Source organism: Alexandromys fortis, unplaced genomic scaffold, assembly GCF_014885135.2.
Source record: "Alexandromys fortis isolate MF-2015 unplaced genomic scaffold, M_Fortis_MF-2015_v1.1 scaffold_129, whole genome shotgun sequence".
Classification (NCBI taxonomy): domain Eukaryota; kingdom Metazoa; phylum Chordata; class Mammalia; order Rodentia; family Cricetidae; genus Alexandromys; species Alexandromys fortis.
In genome coordinates this window covers 3721165-3747098 of record NW_026068022.1, presented here as the reverse complement: position 1 = coordinate 3747098, position 25934 = coordinate 3721165, and the positions used below count along the sequence as shown (strand labels likewise).

At 45.3% G+C, this 25934-nt stretch overlaps 1 pseudogene; it reads left to right on the top strand.

Moving 5' to 3' along the window:
* Positions 1-24473: 24473 nt before the first annotated feature.
* Positions 24474-25694, top strand: LOC126514422 (glyceraldehyde-3-phosphate dehydrogenase-like; annotated as a pseudogene).
* The last annotated feature ends 240 nt before the right edge of the window (positions 25695-25934 follow it).

The window sequence follows — 25934 nt, the reverse complement described above, 5'->3', positions numbered from 1 at the left end:
CCAAGCCAGGCATGGTAGCACACACCTTTAATCCCAGCACTTGGGAGGTAGAGCCCAGTGGAGCTCTGTGAGCCACGGCCAACCTGGTCTATACAGTGATTCTAGGAGAGCCAGTGCTATATAATAGAGAGACCCTGTCTCAAAACAAAATAAACAAAAAGTAACTATTCTTCAGATTTTTTTCCCTGATGTTTGTCCCTGCTGACACCCGTATTTATGTTATCCACACCGCTAAAAGCTGTGAAGTATTTACAGTGTTCTCAGGGTCACACATATTGCCTAGTTACTTTTCTGTTGCTGTGGTAAACTCCATGACTAAAATCAATCTGGGCTAGGATTCAGCTTATATGGGTTACAGTTTAGTCCATCATCAAGGGAAGTCAAAGCAGGAACTGAAGCAGAGACCTAGGAGTGCTGGCTTGTTCCTATGACTCACTCAGCTACTGTTCTGAAATAATTGCCCAGGGATGGCACCACCCACAGTAGGCTGGGCCCTCTTACATCAGGCAGCAATCAAGAAAATGCTCTCACAGACATACACCCACGAGAGAATTTGATGGAGGCAATTCCTTAACTGAGGTGCCTTCCTCCCAGGTGACTCTACTTGGTATCAAGTTGACAAAATCTAACAGCAAACATAACTCAGTTGATTGTCCTAGTGGCTATAGAAGTAAGCAATATTATATGACATCTGAGAGAAGAGAAAGACAAGGCACAACAAACTTAAGAAACTTACAGACAACTACCTGTTATGGATTGGAATCTGTGATTTAAACCCGGGAATACTTTCCCTAGTACTACTGGCTTTACTCTCTACAGAGGCAGGACCAGAGAAGCTCTGAACTCATGGACAACCAGTGTAGGCTAGGAAGCTATTACTGAGGGAATGTGACCACCAAGAGATAATCTGGAATAATCTCCCAAACTTTGGTTTGTATGACTGGGTCGGCTTTGATTCTATATGACAAAAAATTCATAACAGGAATGCAATAAAGTTGGTAAGAAGATCATGAATTCATGTTATGATGTTGATGTTCCATGAAATACCCACATAGCAATATCTAGAACACATGCTCACCTTTGAAGAGATGTGTAGGTTGAAGTCAATTGGTAATATAATCAGTAGTAAGGTAAGTCTGGGAGAAGACATTAGAAAGAGTGTTCATGGAAAGTAAAGGGGTAACAACGGAAATCTAATTAACAATGCCATGCTGAAGTTCCCATGTGTGGACTGAAATAGGCAGGTGAAGATAATGCCCCAGATGTTAAACTCTTGAGTGAGAGTTAGAAGATTGGAAGGTAATATGTATAGAGATAAAGCAAACAACTATGAAAAACAAAGAACTTGATAAGTTCTTTTAAGAATGTGTGTGAGTGTGTGTATGTGTGTGTGTACAGGTGTGCATGTATGTATGTGTATATAATCAAATTCATGTGGAGATCAAGATCCATTTTATTTTAAGGTAGAGTCTCCCACTGGCCTTGGAGGTCACTAAGTAAATCAGTCCAGGTAGGCGAACTAGCCAGCAAGCCCTAGAGATGCACCTACTTCCCCCACCAGCACTGGGCCGGAAAGCATATGCCACTGCACCTGTTTGTTTGTTTGTTTTCATTTTTATCTAGTTCTAGAAATGAGCATAGTTTTTTCACATTTGTAAGACAAAGCCCTTTGCTCTCTTAGTAGGCTCTCCAGCCCCTGGCACTATATTTTTGTTATTGTTAGTGGCAGTGGCAATGGTTTATTTGTTTGTTTATAAAGAAGCAGGTATATGAAAGCATCGAGAAGGGCTGAGTTGTATACCTACTACGTTCCTAGGCTTTGAGCCATGGGAAGACAAATATATATTGTGTAGGAAAAAAGTGCAAAGGATCCCCTAGAACAAGAAAGTTAAGCAAAGTACAGAAAGAAGGAGAGGGGGCACAAAGGTGGGGGTTATGGAATATTTGTACACTATGTGAAAATGTATGACAGTAATTGGTGTAATAAAAAGCTGAATGGCTAATAGCTAGGCAGGAGGTATAGATGGGGCTTCAGAGTAAAGAGAGAACTCTGGGAAGAAGGTGGAGCTGACAGACTCAGAGGAAGCAGTGTTAGCAGTACAAAGAGATGAGGTAATGAGCCACGCAGCAGAATGTAGATTAAAACAAATGGATCAATTTACCTTACAAGAGCTAGTTAGGAATAAGTCTAAGCTATAGGCTGAGCTTTCATAATTAATAAGTTTCCATGTTATTATTTGGGAGCTGGTGGGACAAAGGAAGACTCGTTCCAGGGGAGGATGAGAGATGAAATGCTATAGTAGTTAGGGGATGGAGGACCATGTGAAGACAAATGAACAGCAGTCATTGTCACTGTGAATGGACAGAGACCATGATCACATTAGACCAGGGAAGTCGCCTAGTGAAAAGTGAAGACACCACGTTAGAGTCCACAGCACCTAACTGGGTCCACATTCAGTATTTGAGGCTGTCCTTGAACTTTAAATCCTCCTGTTTCTATCCCCTAAGAGCTGGATTACAGGTATGTGCTACCAAGTCTGGCTAGGCACGTTCTTTTTTTAAGGGAAGAAACAAACATTTGTGTGTTTATCGGGAAATGTCAGGAAAAGGATGGTGGAAAATCTAGAAGCAAGAGGGATCACTATTAGAGCAAAGGCCAGGCCTGGAGCAGACACGAGGACCACACACCAAATACTTGGCGGTGGAGCCAATGTAGAAGAAAGAAGCAGGAGTGAATTCTGGCACACATTAGAGGCATGGTGTAGGGACAGCAGATCGAGGGAGTGTGTGCCCAGTGCAGCAGAACTCCCGGCAAAAAGGATATATTCAGGCCCTTAACAGAGGAAAAGCTTCCGGAAAGAGTGGAGGGAATCGTTCCAGCTTGGCAAAGAAGGCATACCGACAACCCGGGATCACAGATAATTATGGATTGCTTGTTCTCGCCCTGGAAACAAACAGCATCTTTTTACCAGCACATTCTAGGCTGGCTTTGGCTTCCCCACAGCATCCCTCGAGCGTGGAAGCCTCCAAGAGACCCATTCTAGAAGAGTAGAGGTGGGCAGGAGAGAGGAGGGGAAGCTAAGAGATCTTCAGTTATTAGACCAAAGGAATAACTGAAGTCCTCAGTGGAAGATGGGCATTTCTTGTTGGTGACCGTGGTCGTGAGGACCTCAAAAAGGGGTGACCTTGGTGATCAGCGGCTGCTCTAGGTCCTTGACATCAATCCTGAAGTTAAAAGGTTATGTTAAACGTAAGGATGCTTGCGGAGTTTTTACAGGCAGAAAGGCAGTGGGAAATCTAATTCTAGGGTATTTACTCATAAGTAACTGTGAAGTGACTGGATTAAAGTGACAGCTATTTCTTTGTTTCCTAAATGTGAGGCCTTCCTGGAAAGCAGGTACAGATAGGACGGAAGAGACCAGAGAACTCTTGTGGGAAGTCTGGAGGAGAAGGAGGGGTTTCAGTTGCGATGTGAGAATAAAGTATGAGAGAACTCAGCAAGAAGAAAACCTGGTAAGAGTCGAGAAAGAAAAAAACAGACATCCTGAAAGAGGCTCTCTGTTCACAGACTCCAGTCTAGTCTGCCTCACCGGGCTTCAGGGAGCGCTTCCTGACCAGCGGTTCAGGGTTCAGCGGTTCATAGGAGACCAGTTCTGTAGCGAAGCACCAGGAGGCCATCCAAGCTCTAGAGAACCGGCGAGTTTCTCATCTGTACAATGGAAACTGTGGGTTTCCTCCCACTAGGGTTGAGGAACCCGCGCATGCGTAGCAGAACCAGCAAGTGTAGCAGCCGCTGAAAGGCTGGCCTAAAGGAAGAAAGTAGGAAGGAAAAAAGCTTTGAGAACAAAGCCGCTAGAAGACTCAGATTCCTCCCAAATGGGGCAGGGTAGGCAAAGGTAAGGAATATGAAGACAGATGCTTTCTGGTGGCCAGTGGGCAAGGGGACAATGACCACTCTGCTTCCAAGGAGAAGTCACAGCCAGATACTTTCTTTCTACCCCGAATAAGGAGAAATAGTCTTTGGCGCCAATTAATTAAGCAAACTAATAGGAATTCCCTGCTTAAGTCACACTTTGCATATCCATAATCTCCGAAGTACATTTTCTGTATACTTTACCCCTGGGTAAAAATGGGTGAGCATTTAAATGCTTCTTCACATAATCTCGCTGAAGCACACTCTTGCCTATAAATATTCATGCCACTGCCAAAACATTTGCAAGCCTTCCCCAAAGGTGAAATGTGTAGAATGTACTTTGTCTTCTGGGTATAAATATTACCCAATACATTTTGGTTAATATGAATACGCTAATTATTCCTGTAACCCTTTTAAAAAGGGTCGTCTTCCTGATGTGAATTTTTAAAAAATGTAATTACAGTAATTGGATACTTAATCTAATTAAAATTTGCTTTATCTTTAATGGAAATTTTTCTAAGGAGGCGTAACGACAATTGGCTTTTTGATAGTGACTGTTTTCTTTCTGCAAGGGGATCAAGTTGCTGAAGGCTGGAGAAGCAGGCAAGTTGGCATCTGCCAGAGCCCTGGCTGCTGGGCAGAGCAAAGCCAGCGCTTCTCATAACTCAACACCTGAGGGGCGAATGTGGCTGTAGGTACAGAAAAGCCTGAGGAAAAAGAATGAGGGGAAGTGGCTTTTCTATTCCAACAGATGAGCTGCCCCCCTTCCTATGGAGCAGCCACCTGCTCCTCTAGACCTGTGATTGGTCCTTGGTGGTCATATGACCTTAGCTCGCTCCTTGCAAGTGGCTCGCTCTCTGTGGCAGGAGCTAGAGAAACAGCGCCACGCCCCTTAGGGAACTAGAGTTGGAAGAAGTTGTAGTCGTTGTGGGTGTGGTCTATCCTTGAAGTCTTGTACACACAGTTTCGGTTTATTGGGTAGGAGATTCTTGGGCCTTTCAACATAAGCCCTTTTCTCTGGCCTGGAGAGCAAGCTAGGTCATTACCTGTAGACTAACTCTCAATGATGAAGAGAGCATACTCCGTAGGAGAAGTCTGAGGGCTGTTCCACACAGTCTTTCTGGATCCCGGTAAGACTTGAGATCTAACTGCTCCTGCTTTAGCTACCTCCCTAACACACCCTCCCGCTACCCCTTCCTGACGCCCCTCCATCCACACCCACCTTGACTCACTGTCCTACTACCTCATTGGAAGGCACCCTCCAAAAAGAGCAGCTCACTTGAATTCTTGCCTTGGAGAAGGTTTTGTGGAACCCACCCAAGGAGACATATAATGAGCTTTCCGGACAACTTTTGTCCCCACCAGGTGGAGTAGCCCTGCCTGGAGGAGGGAGCCTGAGGCATTTGCACAGAGTGGCAGGGGCAGGAACCGAGCACCCAGGTGCTGACGTCCACCTAGGCTCCCAGCACCTCTCTTAGGACTGCCGCCTCATTCCTCTGCTCAGTCAACACAGTCCTCCCCTTTTGGGGTCATTGTTAAACTTGGTTCAGTTTCATCTTCATCTCAAGCAGCTCAAAGTTTTGTGCAGAGATAAGTGAGTTTTCACACAACGTGGTGTTGAACGTGAATAGAGCCTGCCTCGGTTAAATGCTGCTGGTGTTCTGACATGGTTCTCATCTTTGCTTAATGTCTGACTTGTTTCCAGAAGGGTCTATGAATCAAGGACTTAAATGAAAGCCTGGAAAGAATCAGAAAAAGTCAGTTTAGGGGCTGGGGAGATGGCTCAGCAGTTAAGAGCACCAACTGCTCTTCCAGAGGACCCGGGTTCAAGTCTCAGCACCCACATGGTAGCTAACAGCTGTCTATAACTCCAAGATCTGACACCTTCACACAGACATACATGCAGGCAAAGCACCAATGCACATAAAATAAAAATAAATTATAAAAAAAGTCAGTTTAGGGGCTGGAGAGATGGCTCAAGGGGATAAGAGCACTGGCTGCTCCTCCAGATGACCTGAGTTCAATTCCCAGCAATCACATGGTGGCTCACAACTTTCTGTAATGAGATCTGGTGCCCTCTTCTGGCCTGCAGGCATACATGCAGGAAGAATACTGTGTACATACTAAATAAATAAAGCTTTACAAAAACCCAATTTAAAAAAATGTCAGTTTAATTCTACTCTTCTTTTTCATCTTTTTCCTAACATGCGTTGAAATCTAACTACCCTCCCAGTTATATATATATATATATATATATATATATATATATATATATATATATATAAACCATAGCTATACTAACTCCTTGTTGCAATTAAATACCACTCTAGTTTACTTATGGGAATATAGTGCAGTTAGGTCACAAGGATCTGAGAGCCAAACCACCCAGCATGAGTGACCCAGTCAGGTTCAGTTTCTGGAAGACTCTGCCTGGCTCCAGGGATTTATCTAGGATGGCCTCTTAGACACCTTTATACTCACCCCATTAAAAAACATTTTAAAATTTCTTTTGTTTATTTCTTTTCCTTTGTCTTTCTTTTTTCTTTTTTTGAAACAGGGTCTTACTATATAGCCCTGACTGTACTGGAACTCACTCTGTACACCAGGCTGCCTGAAACTCACAGAGATCTGCCTGTCTCTTCCTCCCAAGCACTAGGATTAAATGTGTTCACCACTGGGCCTGTTTTTAAACTACTTTTTATGCCTGCATTTATATCTTTATGCCTTATATAAAGACAAACACATTAATATTTATGTAACAGCATAATCTTTGACCTAAAAATTCATTTCCTTCTGATTTGAAAAAGAAACGAATGCAGTTTAGGGTCTAGCATGCATAATAGTTTGAGATGCCCTGCCTGGTTGACTGTGTAGCCAACGCTTGGCTACAGCTTCTACTCCAAAGAGTCCAGAGTGCACTGAAGTAGTATGTCTCCCAGTTAGTGTTTTCCACAGCACACTATAGGTGTGTGTGTGTGTGTGTGTTATACGCCTATATCGTGTGGTGTTTGTGTCTTTGCACATGCGTGTGTGTGGAGGCCAGAGGTCTGTCAGGTGTCTTCCTCTACCACTCTCTACCTCATTCAGTGAGGCAGGGCCTTCCCCTGTGCTCTCACTGAGCTGGATTAGACTGGTTAGCCAGCAAGCCTTGGGAAGCCTCCCGTCTTCACCTTCCCAGCACTTGGATGAAAGGCGCAAGCTATTCTGGGAGATCAAACACAGTCCTCATGCATACACAGCAAAGCCCACTGCCACTTGAGCCATTTTCCCAGTCCCATAGCTTTTAGTTGTGTCAAGCATTATAGGAGGTAAAAGCTGGCACTTTTAGAAAAGCTTCCAGCAGAGGCTTCCACCCTCTCAGACTGCAGGAGGCTTGCCTAGGCAGTGGGGAAGCACTCCCAAGGATTTTCTGGTTCTGCACACACAAGGCTCAGGCTCATCCTAAGCTGACTTGGAGTAAGAGTTGGGACAAATGAAGACAGGAGCTTTTTCAAATAAATTCGTGTTTTCCTTCAGCAAGGGACTGACTGAAGGAAAACCTGGGAGTACTCTGATGGCCCAAAGACAAGAATTTGACAGCTTTGGGAGTGATGAGAAGAGGACAGCTTTGAAATCACGTGATTTGTGGAAGGGTGGGCCTCAGAGAAAGTCGGGCTGGACTAGGTTGCAGCAAGCTAATATCCAGGCTTGTTTTCTGCATGTTTTCCTCGAGCCTACAGAAACGCCTATGCTAGTGGCAATGGTCCTAGGAAGAAGGGACAGATTTGTTCCCTAACTCCTGCCCCTGTATAAGAAGGTGTGATGGGTAATCGTTGCCAACTCATCTGGGTTTAGACTCACCTATGAAACATGGCTCTGATATTAATATATGCGAGGGAATTTCCAAAGAGAAGGGAAAAGACACCTGAATGTGGGTGGCATCCTACCATGGACTGGGATCCTGGACCCAATATAAAGGAGAAAGTGAGCTGAGCACCAGCATACACTTCTTCCTGCTTCCTGACCGTGGAAGCAATGTGACCAGACACCTCACGTTCCTGGCGCCATGCCTCCCCTGCCATAATTGTACCCCCTTTAAACCATGAGTTAAAATAAGCTATTTCTGTGTTAAGTTTCTTGTCCAGGTATTTTGTCACAGCGACCACACAGAAGGCAATGGCAGCAACGATGGCATCGAATGGCTGACTGCCTTACCCTAATCTTGACTGCCAGGGTGACTCAAGACTGCAAACCAAGGGCTGAGGCACAGAAGTGCAAGCGAGGAGCAGCGGCCACACAGATGTACAATGCCCTTGAGACATAGGTTGTTTGTCCCCCAGGAAACTGGCAGGCCATGGTTGTTAGGATTCAGTCATTGTGCTGGCCGCTGTCACCTGGCAAGACACACCCAGGTGGTACCCTGGTTAGCCCGGGGTCCTATGGCTGCTAGCCACTAGTCAGCAGTCCCTATGTATGTACACAGGTGTAGAGTCCCTTTAAGAAACAAGCTCCACCCACTCCCACTCTCTCTTTCCCTCTGCTCTTCTGAAGAGTCAGGGAGTTCCTTGCCTCTTCTTCCTCTTTCTTTCTGTATTTCTCTTTTTCTCTTCCCTCCCCCACTCCATTTATCCCAAAATTCCCACGTAAGCGCTGTTTACGTGGCGCATCTGTCCTTCACCTTCGGTGGGCTGTCACATGCCGACTTGGTCCCTTGGCCCGCTAAGGTCTTGAATGGAAAAAGAGGAATTGGATCCCACTGCTAGAGCTAAGCACTGTCTGTGGACACCTTCGCCTCTCTGAGTTTTCAGTCTCTGCTTCCAGCTCCACTCTCTACCTCACTCAAAACATGTCTGGAAAGGACTCATCCTGAGCCTACACTGTGCCTTCTTCCTGGAATGCTCTGTCCCAAAATATCTACACAGCTCAGTCTCTCCTCTCCAAGGCTTTAGTCTAACAGTGCTTTCCTTAGTGAGGCCTTCACCGACTAACCAAGAATACAGCCAGGGCAAGGCGCTCCCTTGCAAGCATGAGTATCTGAGTTTGCATCCCCAGAATCCATGTACAAATCTTGGCCTCCTAATTCCAGTAATGAAGAGGAGGGAGGCAGGGACGAGCGGGTACCTGGAAGCTTGCTGAGAGCCACTTAGCCGACTTGGCAAAGTTACAGGCCAGTAAAAGACCCTGTCTCAAACAAAAAGTGGGAGGCACCTAAGGAGTGACACTTGAGTTTGATCTCTGACCTCCACACACGTGTCCAGACGTGTGTACATGCCCCCTCCCGACTCCCGCAAGCACAATACCCACCTTCCTGCCCTGCTGTCTTCCTCCATTGCCCTTCTCACCCTCCAATACAAAGTGGGTTCATGGTTTACCTGACCCTTTCCAGAGTGTAAGCGTCACAAGAACGAGAGATCTTGTCTCTTTTGATTACTTGTGCTTCCCCGACAGCTACAACACTTCCTGGCATATAGCTCCAATAAATATTTGTCAGATGCATGAGTGGAGATGACAGAATCTAGACTCTATAGATGAAGTGCTTTGAAAACACATCTGCTGGAAATAAGTTTAGATGTACATTACACAGCGACTGAGAACCACAGTTGAGTAAATGAAGTGGGAACAGGTTTGCAGTGAGTGATGGATCACCCATGTTCCCATGTTGGCTGGAGACAGTATTTATCAAGGTATACGTGGCTGGCTGTTTAAATGGTGTTTCTTAGCAACATGGAAAGGACAGGCCTTCCCTCAATATCTGTCCTTAATTTTATCTTTAAATATATTTTTTTCAAATGTTTTGAGAATAAAACATACATCTAGATATAGGATATATTAAATTTGAATATATTAGCAACTCCTGGTGTCTGGTACTGTCAGGTTAACTCACTTTCAAAGAAGCAGAGCTTGGGAATAAAGATTATTTTGCCTTTCTGTGAATATATTTGGGTTTCTTAGAATATGTTCATAAAGGGCTGTTGTGATGTGGCACTCCTTGTTCGTCGCATGTATTTGTGGTAAGAATGTAGCAGTTAGATCAGGAGATTGAAGCTTTGTGGTAAAAATGAAAACAAATAAAAGCCAACCATTTTCTACTTCCTCTCTTCTTCCTGTTCTTTTTCCCATCTGTTTTGAGACAGGATCACACTTCGTATTTTGCCTGGCCTAGAACTCACTGCATAGACCAGGCTGGCTGGGTATGGCACTGTTTTCTTTAATCCCAGTACTCTGAACGCAGAGAGAGGCAGATCTTTAGGCCTTGCTGGCTAGCTCCCCTAGCCTACTTGGTGAATTCAAGTACAGACTGAATCTGTCTCTAAACAAACAAACAAAACCCGAGGCATGGAACCTAAGGTTGCCAAGGTTGTTCTCTGCTCTCCACACATGTGCGTTCACACCCAAGCCTGTGCAACTGTATTCAGATGTGCAGCCATGCATACTTGAGTATTTGTACATACATACACACACACACACACACACACACACACACCAAATAAAATGATATTCTGTGTCTTTGCTCTCCTTGAACATGTGGGTATCAGTTTCCCATTGCTTGTTCTCACAGCTGCTAGGCACATCTGCTCAGCCGAGTTTTTTAAACCAGGATCTTATCAGAACTCCAGGCCTTTGATGTCCACTTAGTTGCAAACCTGTAACTACAAGCAGTGCCCATAAGCTGGGCCCCACTATGACTTGTGGCATTCATTCCTGACTTGCTTTGGATCCATGTCCCATCCCACAGGGTTACTGTAGACGTTAGCTCAATTCAGGAAATAGCCAGGCTAGCTTAAAGATAAACAATTATATTTCTACTTATTATAAGGGGAAACTCATGCCACAAGAATGGAAAGTCCAAGTTCTGCTGTGTCCCACGGGAATCACCCAGAGCGAGCGAGCACCTGGTCCATCCCAGTTTTTCTCCTGGGCTCCAGGAAGCCATGCCTTAACTTAACTTAACTTAACTTAATTTAACTTAACTTAACATAATGTTCCACTTCATTTATTTATTTATTTATTTTTTTATTTATATTTTTTTTCCATTCAAAAATTTACACTTCCTCCCCTCCTCCCATTCCCCTCCCGCTCCCTCATTCCTCTTCCTCCTTCCCGCTCCCTCCTTGGGAGTGGGCAGGGAACCCTGCCCTGTGGGAAGTCCAAGGCCCTCCTCCCCCCACTACATCCAGGCCTAGGAAGCTTTGCATCCAAATAGACTAGGGTCTCAAAAGGCCTGTATGTGCAGTAGAAACAAGTTCCTGTGCCTTTATCAATGGCTTCTCAGTCAGCCCCCATAGTCAGCCACATTCAGAGAGTCCGGTTTGATCACGTGCTCATTCAGTCCTGCTCCTGCTGGATTTGGTGAGCTCACATTAGAACAGGCACACTGTCTCAGTGGGTAGACCAACCCCTAGCGGTCCAGACTTCCTTGCTCATCTTCTCCCTCCTTCTGCTCTTCAACTGGACCTTGGGAGCTCAGTCCCTTGCTCTGATGAGGGTCTCTGTCTCTATCTCCACCCGTCATCGCCGGACGAAGATTCTATGGTGATATTTGAGATAATCATCAGTGTAATAGTGAAGAGAAAGTGGGAAGTAGACTGCAACACATGGGTACAGGAGACCACTTCCTACGTATAACCCCAGTAGCAAGACAACAAGAGCAACAGTGAATAAATGGGACCTCCTAAAACTGAGAGGCTTCTGTAAAGCAAAGGACATTGTCATTGAGACAAAAAGGCATCCTACTGAATGGGAGATCTTCACCAACCCCGCATCAGACAAAGGTCTGATCTCCAAAATACATAAAGAACTCAAGAAACTGGACATTAAAATTCTAATTAACCCAATTAAAAAATGGGGCACTGAACTGAAAAGAGAATTCTCATCAGATGAAGTTCAAATGGCCAATAGGTTCCACTTCTTAAAGATGATTGGTTAACAAAGTTCCCCCATCACCTCACCCTTTTGTCTAAACAAGATTGATCAAAACCAATACAATTATATATAAAATAGGAACAGATACCAAGTATAAGATTACAAACAACATAAGCAATAATAAACAAGGAACACATGACAAATGTTTTAATAAACATTCTATTTCAAAAAGTCTAAATCTTGCATCGGAAAGAAGCTTGGCTAAATCATGAGGAAGGTAACTGACTATCTAATATTCATTGAAGGCCTGAGAAGGGAGATAATATTACTTGAGGAGGCAAGAAGTGCAATCAAGCAGCTTCCAAAATGAGCAGTATATGATGGGGACAATTGGCTTCCTGAGCAATCACCCAAAGTCTCATTTGCAACGTTAAGGAACCAACTTTGACTAAGGCCTAACATAGCTGACAGACCATTTTTAGAGGCAGGAAATTTTTAAAAACCGTCTTACCCTGTCTTGGCAGGGTTTGACAGTCTTTCTTCTTGTGTCCTGCTTCTCCATTCCAGATACCATGTACTTTGTCAGTGATTGAAGTATGGGCAGTTTCTTGCCCAAAGGCCAATTTTGCCAAGAAGAAAACACACTCCAAGTGGAGTGTCTTTGGTGCTCAACATTCTCTCGAGAATAGATTGGTGCTGTCAGGAGCAATCATGTCTCATGTCAACAGAACCCTAAGTTATTTAAACGCCATGTTCCACAGATCCTTGAAGTGGTTGAAGATTACCCATCTAGACAGAATACAGTCTCTATGTATCTAAAGAACCTAATTGATCTGACTGTATGTACAACAAACATGAACAACTATTGACTTATAATAATTAATACCTGCATAACTTAAAGACTAAAACTTCATGTCAGAATATTAAATAATCTGTAAACAAATGTGCAACAAATGAGGACAATGATCTCCAAATGTAAACAATTTATAAGTATCTTGATCAGAGGTAGGAGCAATATATAATGCAATATGAAAATATATCCTAAAGTTGTATCAATATACAAAATGTTCTAAACAGAGATAAGAACATACATATATACAATCTGACAGAGTAACTTTGATTAGGTGTACAAATTTTGTAAACAAAAACAAATATAATTTGAACTTTTATAAAAAAAACTATACCAATGGAAATTATCCATGAATAATAGCTCACAAGTATTCACTCTATTACCCACTATTACTATCCCTCTTTTTTCTTGAACAAACATAGTTTTCACCCCAACTCTCTATCTAATATAAGTAATAATCAGCAATCCCTAAACAGTGTTCCCAACCCTATAGACCAACTTTTTTGGGAGGGGGCATTGTCCTCTAAAATTGCTTCCTGCTGACATGGGGGCAATATTCTCTTAGTGGGATCCTGCAAAAGTAAAGTGATGGTTAAGTTTCAAGATTACTGTCTAGCATAGTTGCAAATGATCTTCGAGCAGTCGAGAGGGTTTTTCCCAAAGTTCTTATTTGGAGTATTGGCCAGAATGTCATGAGAAGGTGCACCATGTCAGCAGCTGGTATCCAAAAACTGGTCTTATAGTAGTGCTAGCAGTATCACAATGTCATCTCAAGCAGGTGGAATTGTTGTTGTGGGGCCCCGTCTTCTTCCTGGAAACTTCAAAGATTACTGCAGGAAAAGGATCGGTAAGAAAGTCTATTAATCATTGTGGAAAGCTTAAACATTATTAATAGAGGTATACATTCAATAAAGAATACAATATAGACAAAATAGACGTGGAGAAAGGAAAATTTTTTCTACTTTTTTTTCCTTCCCCATACCAGATGGCTCCCAATATGAGACCAAAACTCTGAATGTTCCTTTTAACAACACGCTTGGATTTAGAGAAGTACAAAGCCATTGTCCAATCCCAAAGCCAGGTCTACATATTCATATATATTTAAATGTATATGCATTAAACATCTGATTGTCCTTTTAAATCAGCAACTTATGAATTATATTTAGAATAATAAATCTCACCTGTGATTTAACTGGAGTAGGTGCAATAACCATTACCTGCCAGTAGGTGTCGTGGTGCACTTGGAGCCACATGCTTGGTTTAAATCTGATTTTAGAGTTAAATGCTGAAAGATATGCTTAGATTAAAAAGTTACTTAGTATGAATCACAGACTTTGTGCTCTTTGAATGTCCCTGACTGTTCAACAGCTGCCTCCTGCTCAGGACAGAGGGTGTGTTGCCTGTGGTGATGGTGGCGGAGCTGGGCTGGGTGCAAGCTCCTCTACCATTTTCTGCCCTGGCCTCCTGCATCTCTCCACCCACACTGCTTGAGCTTCCGTGAGTGCAGAAAAAGCTGGACCCAGAAGTCAGCCGGTAGTGGCTAATCAGGGCTGCTGTGCGGAAACTCTATGCCCAAATGAGCACGGCTGGCCAGAGCCACCAGAGACTCTAGTGATCCCACACTGGGCGCCAACTGTAGAAGTTAGCTCAATTCAGGAAATAGCCAGGCTAGCTTAAAGATAAACAATTACATTTTTTACTCATTATAAGGGGAAACTCATGCCACAAGAGTGGAAAGTCCAAGTTCTGCTGTGTCCCATGGGAATCACCCAGAGTGAGTGAGTACCTGGTCCATCCCAGTTTTTCTCCTGGGCCTTAACTAGGTTCCACTTCTTAAAGACAATTGGTTAACAAAGCTTCCCCCATCAGGTTACCTCTTATTTCCACTGCTCCTTTGCATGTAAATTGCACTCTCTGCCTTTGTAGCCCATCTCTCTGCTGGCTTTCTTGAGGCTTCCCTCCAAAGTAGCTTGGATTCCACTCAGAGAGTCCGAAGCAGCTGCTGCTACAATCTAAGCCTCCATGGTCAGCTCAGGACAAGGATAGGGAGAACACAATCCTGAAGTTTCCCTGCAGACCCCACCCTCTCTCACTTCTTCTTTTTGAGTATGTGTACATGTGTTTGTATGTCCATTATGTGCATGTGTTTACGTACATGTGTACATGTAGGGACCAGAGTACAATCTCAGGTGTTATTCTTAAGGCACTGGCCACTTTGTTTTTTAATTGAGACAGATCCTTTTATTGACCTGGAGCTTGCCAAGTAGACCTTAACTGCCTCTCCTGTGCTGGGATGACAAGCTAGTGTTACCACACCAGGAAAAAAAAAAAAAAAACCAAGCTGGATCATGGGAATTAAACTCAGGACTTCATGTGTGTATGGAGAGCACTTTACCAACTGAGCTATTTTCTGCTCTTTTTTCTGTGTTCCTCTGAAGAAATGTAGGTCACATGCACATATTAGGCTTGAGGTTGAGGTGTCAAGATGGTCTCAGTCCTCAGCTTGGCACAAGAGTCTCTATATGCACCATCACCACTGTTCTCATGGCTCCAGAATGATGTGGATCCACCAGCACCAGCACCACTGTTCTCCCGGCTCCAGAACGATCTGGACCCACCAGCACCATCACCACTGTTCTCACAACTCCAGAACAATCTAGATCCACCAGCACCATCACCACTATTCCCACAGTTCCAGAACGATCTGGATCCACCAGCACCATCACCACTGTTCCTGCGGCTCCAGAATGATCTGGATTCTTGGGCTTTTTCCTAAAGAGTGAGTGTGGGAATGCATGATTTATAAGGTAAATAATATACAGTGTCCGGATGTGAATGAATGAAAGGTGAGTAAAGAAAAGCATGGGAATAAATAAGCCTCCCGTCTTGGCCCTGGTCTAAACTGTGAGGCAGGTGTAGAAGCATACCACAGGACAGGACACCGTGGCTGCTGCCTCACTGTTCCTCTCAGAAGCCCAGACAGCCTCCCACCCACCAGTCCCCTTCCCCAGAACCCACTGTCTTCAGCAGACCCTATGTTAGGGTGCTGATCCCTTCATGCTGGAGCAGTCTAGGGCCTAAGAAAAGCAGGACAGATATTGCCAGACAGTGTGCCAGCTTCTCTCTCTACTGCCAGCCTTGAAACTCAGTTTCCCCACATACAAGTGAAGAGATTAGACAAGATGTCCTCAAGTCTTTTCATAGAACTTCCGGGGTCTCTCTTATCAAGAGACCAGCACAAAGTGCATCATATTTCTGGTCCTTGGTTTTCTCATGCATGAAATGTGCAGTGCTGATGGGAAGTATCAGACTGCTGTCTTCCTCCACTATCCCACTAGGCGTTTCTGTGTTGGCATGTGTGTGTGTTGATGTGAGGTATATATCTGTCTTTACGTGTTCATGTGTGAGCACGTGTACATGAAAGTGCACAAGCATGCATGCCTGTACATGTGGAAGTCAGAAGTCAATATCAGTAGCTTCTTCAACCAGTCTCCACATTATAATAATAATATAAAATATTATTATTCTATTATATTTTTGAGACAAGGTCTCTTTCTCTGAACCTAGAGCTCTCTGATTCAGCTGGGTTGGCTGGCCAGTGAGCTTCAGGGGTCCTCCTGGATCTGCCCTCCTCCAGTGTTGAAATTACAGTCATGGAACTACATGCCACTTCACCTGTCTTTTTTACATGGGTGTTGGGGATTTGAACTCAGGTCCTTGTGCTTGTGCAGGAACCACTCTACTGACTGAGTCATCTCCCCAGCTTCTCCACTAGGTGGCTTTGACTTCTCTAATTAGTTCCCTAAGTTTACAAGCAGATACACAGGACCCCCAAACCTAGCTCTCTTTGCTTCAGGCCAGCCTAGTCCTCTGGGACTGCAACCTTTGAGTAAATTAAAGGCAGTGCATGCATGGAATTGCCACTCCTGACCTCCAACCCCTCTCTCCCATGCTTCATGCATGACAGAGTAAAGACACTTATACTCCCAAGTCTCCCTGCTGGTCTCTCTCAGCAATCCAGTGGTGAGCCCCTGCCTCTGTACCTCTACCTCTGTGATGGTCTGTCCTTAGAAGTCACTACCTAAAGGGGGGAGTCAGGAGCAGAACCCAAGAGATGAAGGGATTGGTTCCCCCCAGGAGGTATGAGAGAGGTCTTGGGAGGCCAGAAAGGGCAGACAGGCAAGGCCTCTAGTGAGATATAAATTCTGCCTTGGGCCCAAACAGTGTAGTTTGGGGAATCACTCCTCCTTGCCCCCAGCAGATGGCAGTGTGTATATGGCGACGGCTTGGGATCTGGGATGAGAATTTTGCAGGCTATGGGGAGGAAAGGAATCATTGCTCATCTTACCAGAGTCAGTAGTCATACTGGGGTCACTTGACCGCCTATAGAATCACCCACTGTGTGCGCGCTCTGCGGAAGAGACACTCATCCAGGAGCTCTGTGGCCAGCATGGCTAGCCCCTTCCTTCTCTCCAGATGGTTCAGGTCACTCCGCCCTGCCATGTACTCAGGCTCATGAGGGCCTGGATGGGGAACAGTCTTGACCCTAAGTCCTCCTGGCACCGCAAACTAGGGAAGCCCAGCTGCTACCCAGCCACCTCTGCTGCTGGAACAGTGGCTCCACCGTTGCTTTGTGGTAGCTGTCCTCAGTAATTTGTGCCGTTACCCTGAGGCAACAGTAAAACTACCTGCACTAGTTAGCTTGAATTGTCAACTTGTCATGCTCTTAGAGTCTTCTGACAAGAGAGTCTCAGTGATGACTTTCCTGGATCAAGTTGATCTGTAGGGGAGTGTCTTGATTACATTATGACCATGGGAAGACCCAGCCTAAAAGTGGACCCTGAGTTTGGACCCTTGACTATGATGAGCTGACTAGGAAGCATGTGCTCATTCATTTCTCTCTGTTCTTGACTGGATATAACTATCTGCTTCAAGACCCTGCTAAGACTTCCTCAAGTGACAGAGTACAACCTGAAACTGGAAGCTGAATAGTCCCCTCTCCCCTTAAAGTTGCTTTTGTCAGGGTGTTTTTAATTACAGCAAAATGAAACTGGAACACTGCCCATGGCCACAACTGTACCCTGAAGAACAGTGTCTAGAAAGGCTGCTCTTGTCCACCCACATCCTGAGTCCCAGATCCTCTCACCCCTAGAGTCTGAAATATGAGCTCCCACAAAGGCAGAATGTCCCAGGATGGCTAGCTTTCATTGTCAACTGGACTGATTTAGTCTCACTCATGAGACACACCTCTGGCTGTCTCTGTGAGAACATTTCCAGACAAGTTTAACTGGGGACGGAAGACCCACCTTGACCGTAGACCACACCATCCCATAGGAATGAGGACAGAGCTACCTGAGCACCAGCATCCATCTATCCTGCTTCCTGAGTTGGGATGCAATGCAACCAGCCAAGTCACACTCCCAATGCCATATTTTGTCCTCCACAGATGACTGTACTTCCTAAATCATAAGCCAGGGAGGGAGAGAGGGGAAGGGAGAACTTCCTTAGTTGTTTCTTCATGTGTTTGCACAACAGTGAGAGAAAGGTTACTAACACAGCCCCATCCAAGTAAGATTCAGAATGCCATGCTCAGACTGAATCAACAACTCTCTTTAACCCAGGAGGAAGCAGCCAGTTGGAGCGCAGATCTCCAGCTAGCCTGGACTAAAAGGAAATGGATACTCTAACTTGTGCCTGCTCTCACCACTGCCGCCAAGCACTGCTCCTTCTCGATTTTCAGAGCATTGTAGCACATCATAGCGGTAGCTAGGGCTGTGGGGTCGGACAGCTTCTCATCTCCACCATATTCACTGACCTCAGTGTGGCATAAATAATTTCATCTGAGAGCCTCTGCTTCCTCTTCTATAGCACGGGGTCTTAGAGGCATATGCCACAGAAGCTGCGATGCATTGGATGGGTCTCTGCAGAGGGAAGCTGCTCTACTCTTGTGAATGTTGACTCACATGACTGATAAATGGAGGAGGAAGGGCAAATTCCTAGGTTGTCCTGTCTCAGGCCTCTTATTTCAGAAAAGCAGAGGTCAGGACTCTGGGGTCATATCCCACCAGCACCACTAGCATGGAAACAGAAGGTCAATCTTAGCTGCCATCCCTTAGTCACCTTCTATGGACCTCTGAGAACTGGTATTCTAGGTTGTCTGGGTTCTGGTTCTGCCATTGGCCTTGCGATAGACTCTGTGTTGAGTTGGTCCACTGGGAATGTTGAAGATTATGCTACTTAAAGGAATTGTGATTGAGGTAAGGCTTAAAAGGTAACAAATGGTCAACATCAGTGTATGAATGCACACTTTGCTTTAGTAGCTGCAATTGTCTCATAGGCCTGTCCACTGATCAAAAATCTTTTGAAATAGGAAGGAGACAGAGACAAGGGCTCCAGTTTTGACATGTCTTCCTTCCTCTATCCAGCACTGGTGACCTGGGGTACTCTCCTTTGTGACCCCCTATTTTCTCATTCAGAAATGTGACTGAGTGAATTTTACAGGCGTCTCTGGCTCTGAAACCACTGGGTCCTAACAGGCGACATTAGGAGAAGCTGAGAGCATACAGCAGCCTTCCTGGCACAGAATGGAGGTCTTTGTAAGGGGTGACAGCTTCTCCTGGTGTGAACTGACAACAGGTGTCAAAAGAGTCTTTCCCAGTGGGCGGGGGAGAGAGGCATAGTGGGCAGGCTCAGGAGAGACTGTGAGGTCTGAAGATTGTAGCTGCTTCCTGAAATCCCTGGAAGTCTTTGCTGCTAGGTCTGTCCCACCAAGACTTGGGAGGAGCTAGGGACATAAGAAGCTTCATGAACGGGCAGTGTTGGGGTTTATCTGCCTTTGGATCTAGGAGATATGGCTCTGTGTTACCACACATGTTCCTACATTCATCATGTAGGAAGTAGTACTATTTGGATCAACCCAAGCATGGAAAGTGAATAAATAGGGGGTCTGAGTATTCAGAAACCCCAGGACAGGATATTAGCCTGGGTGAAAACTGGTTTCTGATCCTGGTGGCTGAGGGACTTTAGTAGCAGCTACTCATAGTCCTTGTTGTCCTATCCTTAACCCAGGGGATCCATAGCTCCTGTGTCTGCTCTTCCTCTGCTAGTTATTATTGATCATAGCTTCTCAGTGCCAGCTTGCCATACCCCACCATGGCCCTTCAGGACTCCAACTCAGATCCTTTCTGTAAGGCCTTTGTAGAGGCATCTTTTAACCATCAAGTCCCACTGCAAAATTCATTTTATCATTTCCAAACATAAGAAATAAGCCTAGGCTATGGGCCGAGCTTTCATAATTAACAATAAGTCTCCAAGTCATGATTTGGGAGCTGGCAGGTGGGACAGAAAAATCCATCTACACTTTGCTGTATGCAGTCTGATGGAGACAACCCCTCAGCCGAGATTCCCTCTTTCCAGATGGTGTCAAGTTGACAGAAGCTATCCAGTACAATCCTCATACTACCTGGCAGCCCTTACCCAGAAAAACAGCCTTGGCAAGGACCTTTATCCAAGCCGTGCCACCTATGAATCCTTACTTTCTATTATTCCCAGAGATGGCCAAAGTCCCATGTTCTGAGGATGTCCACACTTATTTCCTCCTGACTGTGTGTGTGTGTGTGTGTGTGTGTGGTTTTTTTGCCCTAATTGTACCTGACAGTTTCTCATGTCCTCTTTCTCTGAAGTTTTTCAGCCTTCTCCTGGCATTGGTTTTCCTCTTCCCTCCACTAATCTGCTATATTTACTACTATTTGGCCAAAGTAGTCAATCCCACTGACCTCCATTTTCCATTCTACTATTAGCAAACTTCCCGCAACCACATTTTTTCTCTCTGCAAACCGGGAGCTAAGTGCTACTAAGGACAAGTGCCCAGGCACAAGACCCAGAATCCTACAAACTGTGGCACCTTTTCTGTCAGGTCCCCCTCTTGATCCCCAGCGTCTCTGTCTCCTGCTTTTCACAGAGACTATTTCAGAATGCATCCCCTCTCTTCTTGTCTCCCGCAGCATCCCCTGCTACTCGACTCATTATTAAAAAGAAACCCTAAGAAATAGAAGCCTTTCTGCGGGAAATCGTTTCATGCCCTATCGGTAGCACATCGCAGCCTCTCCCTGGCTGTGATTCTGACACCAAATAGTTCTCAAATTGCAGCTTTTTCTTTCTTTCCTAGGCGAGTCACTTCAAAGTTATACCCACATCAACTATCTGTCGAAGTTCAACCTAGAGGAAAATGTAGCTGCTACCTGGGGTACATGGAGGTCTGGGTGCCACATCCGGGGCTCCGATCAAGGCAAGACAAGGGCAAGTTAAATCAGAGCTCATTTTAGGAAAAATCAAAGTCACAGGACAAGTTCTTAGAGTCTGAAAGAACGGTCGGTGGTGGGATCAGAGTTGGGGCTGTCAGACGAGAGCTGGGTCACAGGAAATGGTGTCAAGGAAGCGAGGAGGAAGAAGGAACAAGGAAGAATGAATCTAGATGCTTTCTTTAAGTAGCCTTGGAACATGCAGATAATCCCGCCTGACCTTTGAATGACTTGTGCCAAAAAGAATATAGCTATAGACTGCCTTCAATGTGAGAGGGATGGAGACCGTAAACCTCCTTTATGGGAGAGTCCAGGTTCTCCTAAATGAAGTTGTTATACAGAAAAAAGTATGTGTGGGGGGGTGGTAGAAACGCCCTCAGTTTCTGTCTTCTTGCAGGTTTAATGTAGTCCTTGATGCCCTGCACTGAGCTGTCTGTGGCACGAAGATTCTGCAGTCCCGTTCTGAGTTGTGAGAAATGGGGGAGAAGAGGACTGAACCTGGCACTGTGATGGGCTGTCACCCAGAGAAAGTCTTAGCACACAGTAGGATGTCAGCCAACACTCTAGGATTGTCTGGAACACAGTTTATCCACTTGCTGCTTTCTTCCACACAGGGAAGGCCATCTTGGAACCTGGCTCTTTGAGCAGATGCTAAAGCCAGATGAGCGATCTCACCACACCACATCCATCATTTCAGAACCATAGATCTCCTGTCCTGCCACCCCATCCCATGCCATTGGATGGCGGGCTTTGATAGGAAGAATTCTGAACTAGGAATTAAGCAAGGATGCCCGTGAGGCTCCAGTTACCTCTTGGGACAGTTGTATAATCCAAACTTCTGTCACTTTAACAAAAGACCTGTGATTATTAATGTATAAAAGGCAAGGTTTATTTACTTCTCACTTTTGGAGACTCCTTTCTTGATCGAGTGGTCCCATAGCTGCAGGCCTTTTATCACGGTGCCAGAAGACAATGATCTAAAGAGTGTGGTATACAAAATCACACACATCATAAGCCAGGAAGCAAGCAGAAAGGAAGAGGCAGGGATCAGTGTCCTACAATTCCCCCAAACCACTGGAGTACCCCAAGTGACCTAAGGACCTTCTCCTAAAGAGTCACAACATCTCCTAATAACAATACTCCGAGAACCAAGCCTTTAACATGTGGACCTTTAGGGGACAGTCAACATCCAAACTAGAGTTGTAATTATCTTTTTTAATGAAGTTATTGCAAGATTAAATGAGCTAATAAATCAAAAGAGCTTTGCAGGTCATACAGTTCCTACATGAGGATAGGACTTTACTAGAAGTGATGGTTAATCTTTCATTTTAATTGATTTGGGGTAGGACTATGGGGTGCTTTTTGGTGGAGGGGTAAACCTCTCTCTCTCTCCTTTCCTTCCCCCTCCCTCTCTCTCTCCCTCATTCCCCCCCCCCTCTCTCTCTCTGTGTGTGTGTGTGTGTGTGTGTATACAGAGGTCAGAGGAAGATGTTGGGAGTCTTTCTTCTCTAACAATTTCTGCTTTATTCTTTTGTAAAAGGGTCTCTCACTAAACCTGGAGCTAGGTTGGCATACAGCAAGACTCCCCAATCCTATCTATGTCTCTCACCTAATACCAGGGCTATACCATGTAGTCACAACCATGTTTTAAATGGGTGATGGGGATTCAAACTCAGATCCTTGTGTTTGCACAGCAAGTGTTTTTCCTTCCCATTGGACCATCTCTCCAGTCACAGTGGGTATGATAGGTAATCAATAAAAGATGTTTTTATGCATATGGGTGTTTCATTTGCACTTACATCTGTATATCACATGCACGCCTAACAGGCCAGAAAAGAGTGTCAGATCCCCTGAACCACAGGATCTGTGATCCACGATGTGGGTGCTGGGAACTAAAATTGGGATCTCTGCAAGAGCACCACTTAGCCATCTCTTCAGCCCCTTGATAGGCAATCTTGGCTATTAATGTGATTAGATCTGAAATCATTTAAGAGACACACCTTTGAACGAGTCTGTGAGCATTTCCAGGAAGGATTAACTGAATAGGAAAGAGTGTCCTTCACAGTGGACAGCATCTGCTGGCAGTGGCCCCGACATAAAGAGGTCCTCATGAAAAGAAGAAATGCTTACTTGGCTCACTTCTCTTTTGTAAAAAGATATTTTTAATACTTTTATTATGTGTAGGTGTATATCTGCGCATGGGTATGCATAGCCTGGAGCTGGAGTTACAGACAATTCTGAGCTACCTGATGTGGGTGCTAGGAACTGAACTTGGGCTCCCCGGAGGAAGAGCTGCAAGTGCTCTTAGGCCAGCCCTCCAGCCCACCTTCACTTCTTGCTGGCAAGTATGTCTGTCCTGTTGCTGCTGCTGCTACCATCATCCTTTCCTGACATCAGAACTCAGCCTGTGTCGCTCTCCAAGAATCCCCCAGGCCTTCAGCACCAGACTGGAACAGCCAAAACACCCAGCTACCGGGTTCTCAGCTTCTCCAGCATGCAGGCATTCATTGCTGAACTACTCAGGCCTCTTGTGTAAGCCAATATAGTAACTCCCTTCATCGTATATGGTCATTCTATTAGTTCTGCTCTCCAGGGAACCTGACAGAAACCCAAGAAAAGCTCAGTGCTTCATCTCCTGCTGTTCTCTATGGACCAGATGTTCTTTCATTTGTACACACCCATCCACATCTCAAGCTTCAGAGACACCCTGTGATCAGAAGTCTCCAAATTGACTAACTGCTTTATCTATACTCCTCTCAAAGTAGACCACTATAATAATTGCCATGGGTAGGGGCTTAGCCACCCAAGGGAGGCAAATGCCCAGCACCAGCCTCTGCTGATCCCCTAAGACTGAAAGCAACCCTTACGCTAACTACATCACCTTCTTGTTGTTGGACTTTATTCAGCAGGGTGGCTATGCTTACGGTGCATCATTTTCTAGATTTAAATTTCTTAGTTACATTTAGCCAAAGATAGATAATTACTGTCCACCTCCTTGGTTTATAACATAAACTATTATATTAGTAATGTTCTCATGATATGACAAAAATAAAAAACTAAAAAAAGGAAGAAGAGTTTGCTTGGCTCATGGTTTGAAGGGACACACTACATGGCAACAGGGAAAGCTTTCAATTCTCTTTCTCCTTTTTTTTTTTACTTAACCCCGCCCATGAAATAGTGCCACCTGCACTCAGGGTGAGTGCAGTTTCCCCTTACTTTGAACTCTCTGGAAACACCTTCATATTCACAATTAGAGCTATGTCTCCTAGGTGATTCTAAATCCAGTCACATTGACAATGAAGACTGACCATAAAAGATATCCTTCTGGAGTATTATTCCTTGTATCTTCCCCCCTTGCACTGTGGGCCACAGATAATGTCTCTACTTTGAGCACTGCTGGGACAACATCAAGGCAAAGAGAAGACATTGTGCTTTTTTGGTGGCCGAGGGGGACAGATTTGAGTGCAAGGAACAGTTCTGAAGTTCATACACACATTAAGAAGTGTACACATGTCTCTGCTCCTCCCTGTTCTAGAGACGGCCGCTTCTTTTCGTGCAGTGCCAGCCTCTTTCCAGAGACACGATGGTGAAGGTCGGAGTGAACGGATTTGGCCGTATCGGACGCCTGGTTACCAGGGCTGCCTTCACTTCTGGCAAAGTGGATGTTGTTGCCATCAATGACCCTTTCATTGACCTCAACTACATGGTCTACATGTTCCAGTATGACTCCACCCATGGCAAGTTCAAAGGCACGGTTAAGGCTGAGAATGGGAAGCTTGTCATCAACGGGAAGGCCATCACCATCTTCCAGGAGCGAGATCCTGCCAACATCAAATGGGGGGATGCCGGCGCCGAGTATGTTGTGGAGTCTACCGGTGTCTTCACCACCATGGAGAAGGCTGGGGCCCACTTGAAGGGTGGGGTCAAGAGGGTCATCATCTCTGCCCCTTCTGCCGATGCCCCCATGTTTGTGATGGGTGTGAACCATGACAAGTATGACAATTCCCTCAAGATTGTCAGCAACGCTTCCTGCACCACCAACTGCTTAGCCCCCTTGGCCAAGGTCATCCATGACAACTTTGGCATCGTGGAAGGACTCATGACCACAGTCCATGCCATCACGGCCACCCAGAAGACTGTGGATGGCCCCTCTGGGAAGCTGTGGTGAGACGGCCGTGGCGCTGCCCAGAACATCATCCCTGCGTCCACTGGCGCTGCCAAGGCTGTGGGCAAAGTCATCCCAGAGCTGAACGGGAAGCTCACGGGCATGGCCTTCCGCGTTCCTACCCCCAATGTGTCCGTCATCGATCTGACATGCTGCCTGGAGAAAGCTGCCAAGTATGACGACATCAAGAAAATGGTGAAGCAGGCATCCGAGGGCCCACTAAAGGGCATCCTGGGCTACACTGAGGACCAGGTCGTCTCCTGTGACTTTAACAGTGACTCCCACTCTTCCACCTTCGATGCTGGGGCTGGCATTGCTCTCAATGACAACTTTGTAAAGCTCATTTCCTGGTACGACAATGAATTCGGCTACAGCAACAGAGTGGTGGACCTCATGGCCTACATGGCCTCCAAGGAGTAAGAAGCCCGCCCTGGACCACCCATCCCAGCAAGGACACAGCAAGAGAGAGGTCCTCGGCTGCTGAGCAGTCCCTGTCCTAACTAACCCTTGACACTGAGCATCTCCCTCACAGTTTCCATCCCAGACCCCCAGAATAGCAGGAGGGGGCTTAGGGAGCCCTACTCTCTTGAATACCATCAATAAAGTTCATTGCACCCCTCTAAAAAAAAAAAAGAAGTGTACACATACACAAACGTATACCTGAACACACAAACACTAACATACACAAATATATCACTGCACACACAAGCATAAGCAATAACATACACATATGAATCCACACACGTGTACACACATACACGTGGAAACACAAAGTTCAGATAGATATACATAGATGCACATGCAAACATGCACATGTATGCACACAAGCACATGTGTGCACACAAATAGATGTATACGCAAGTA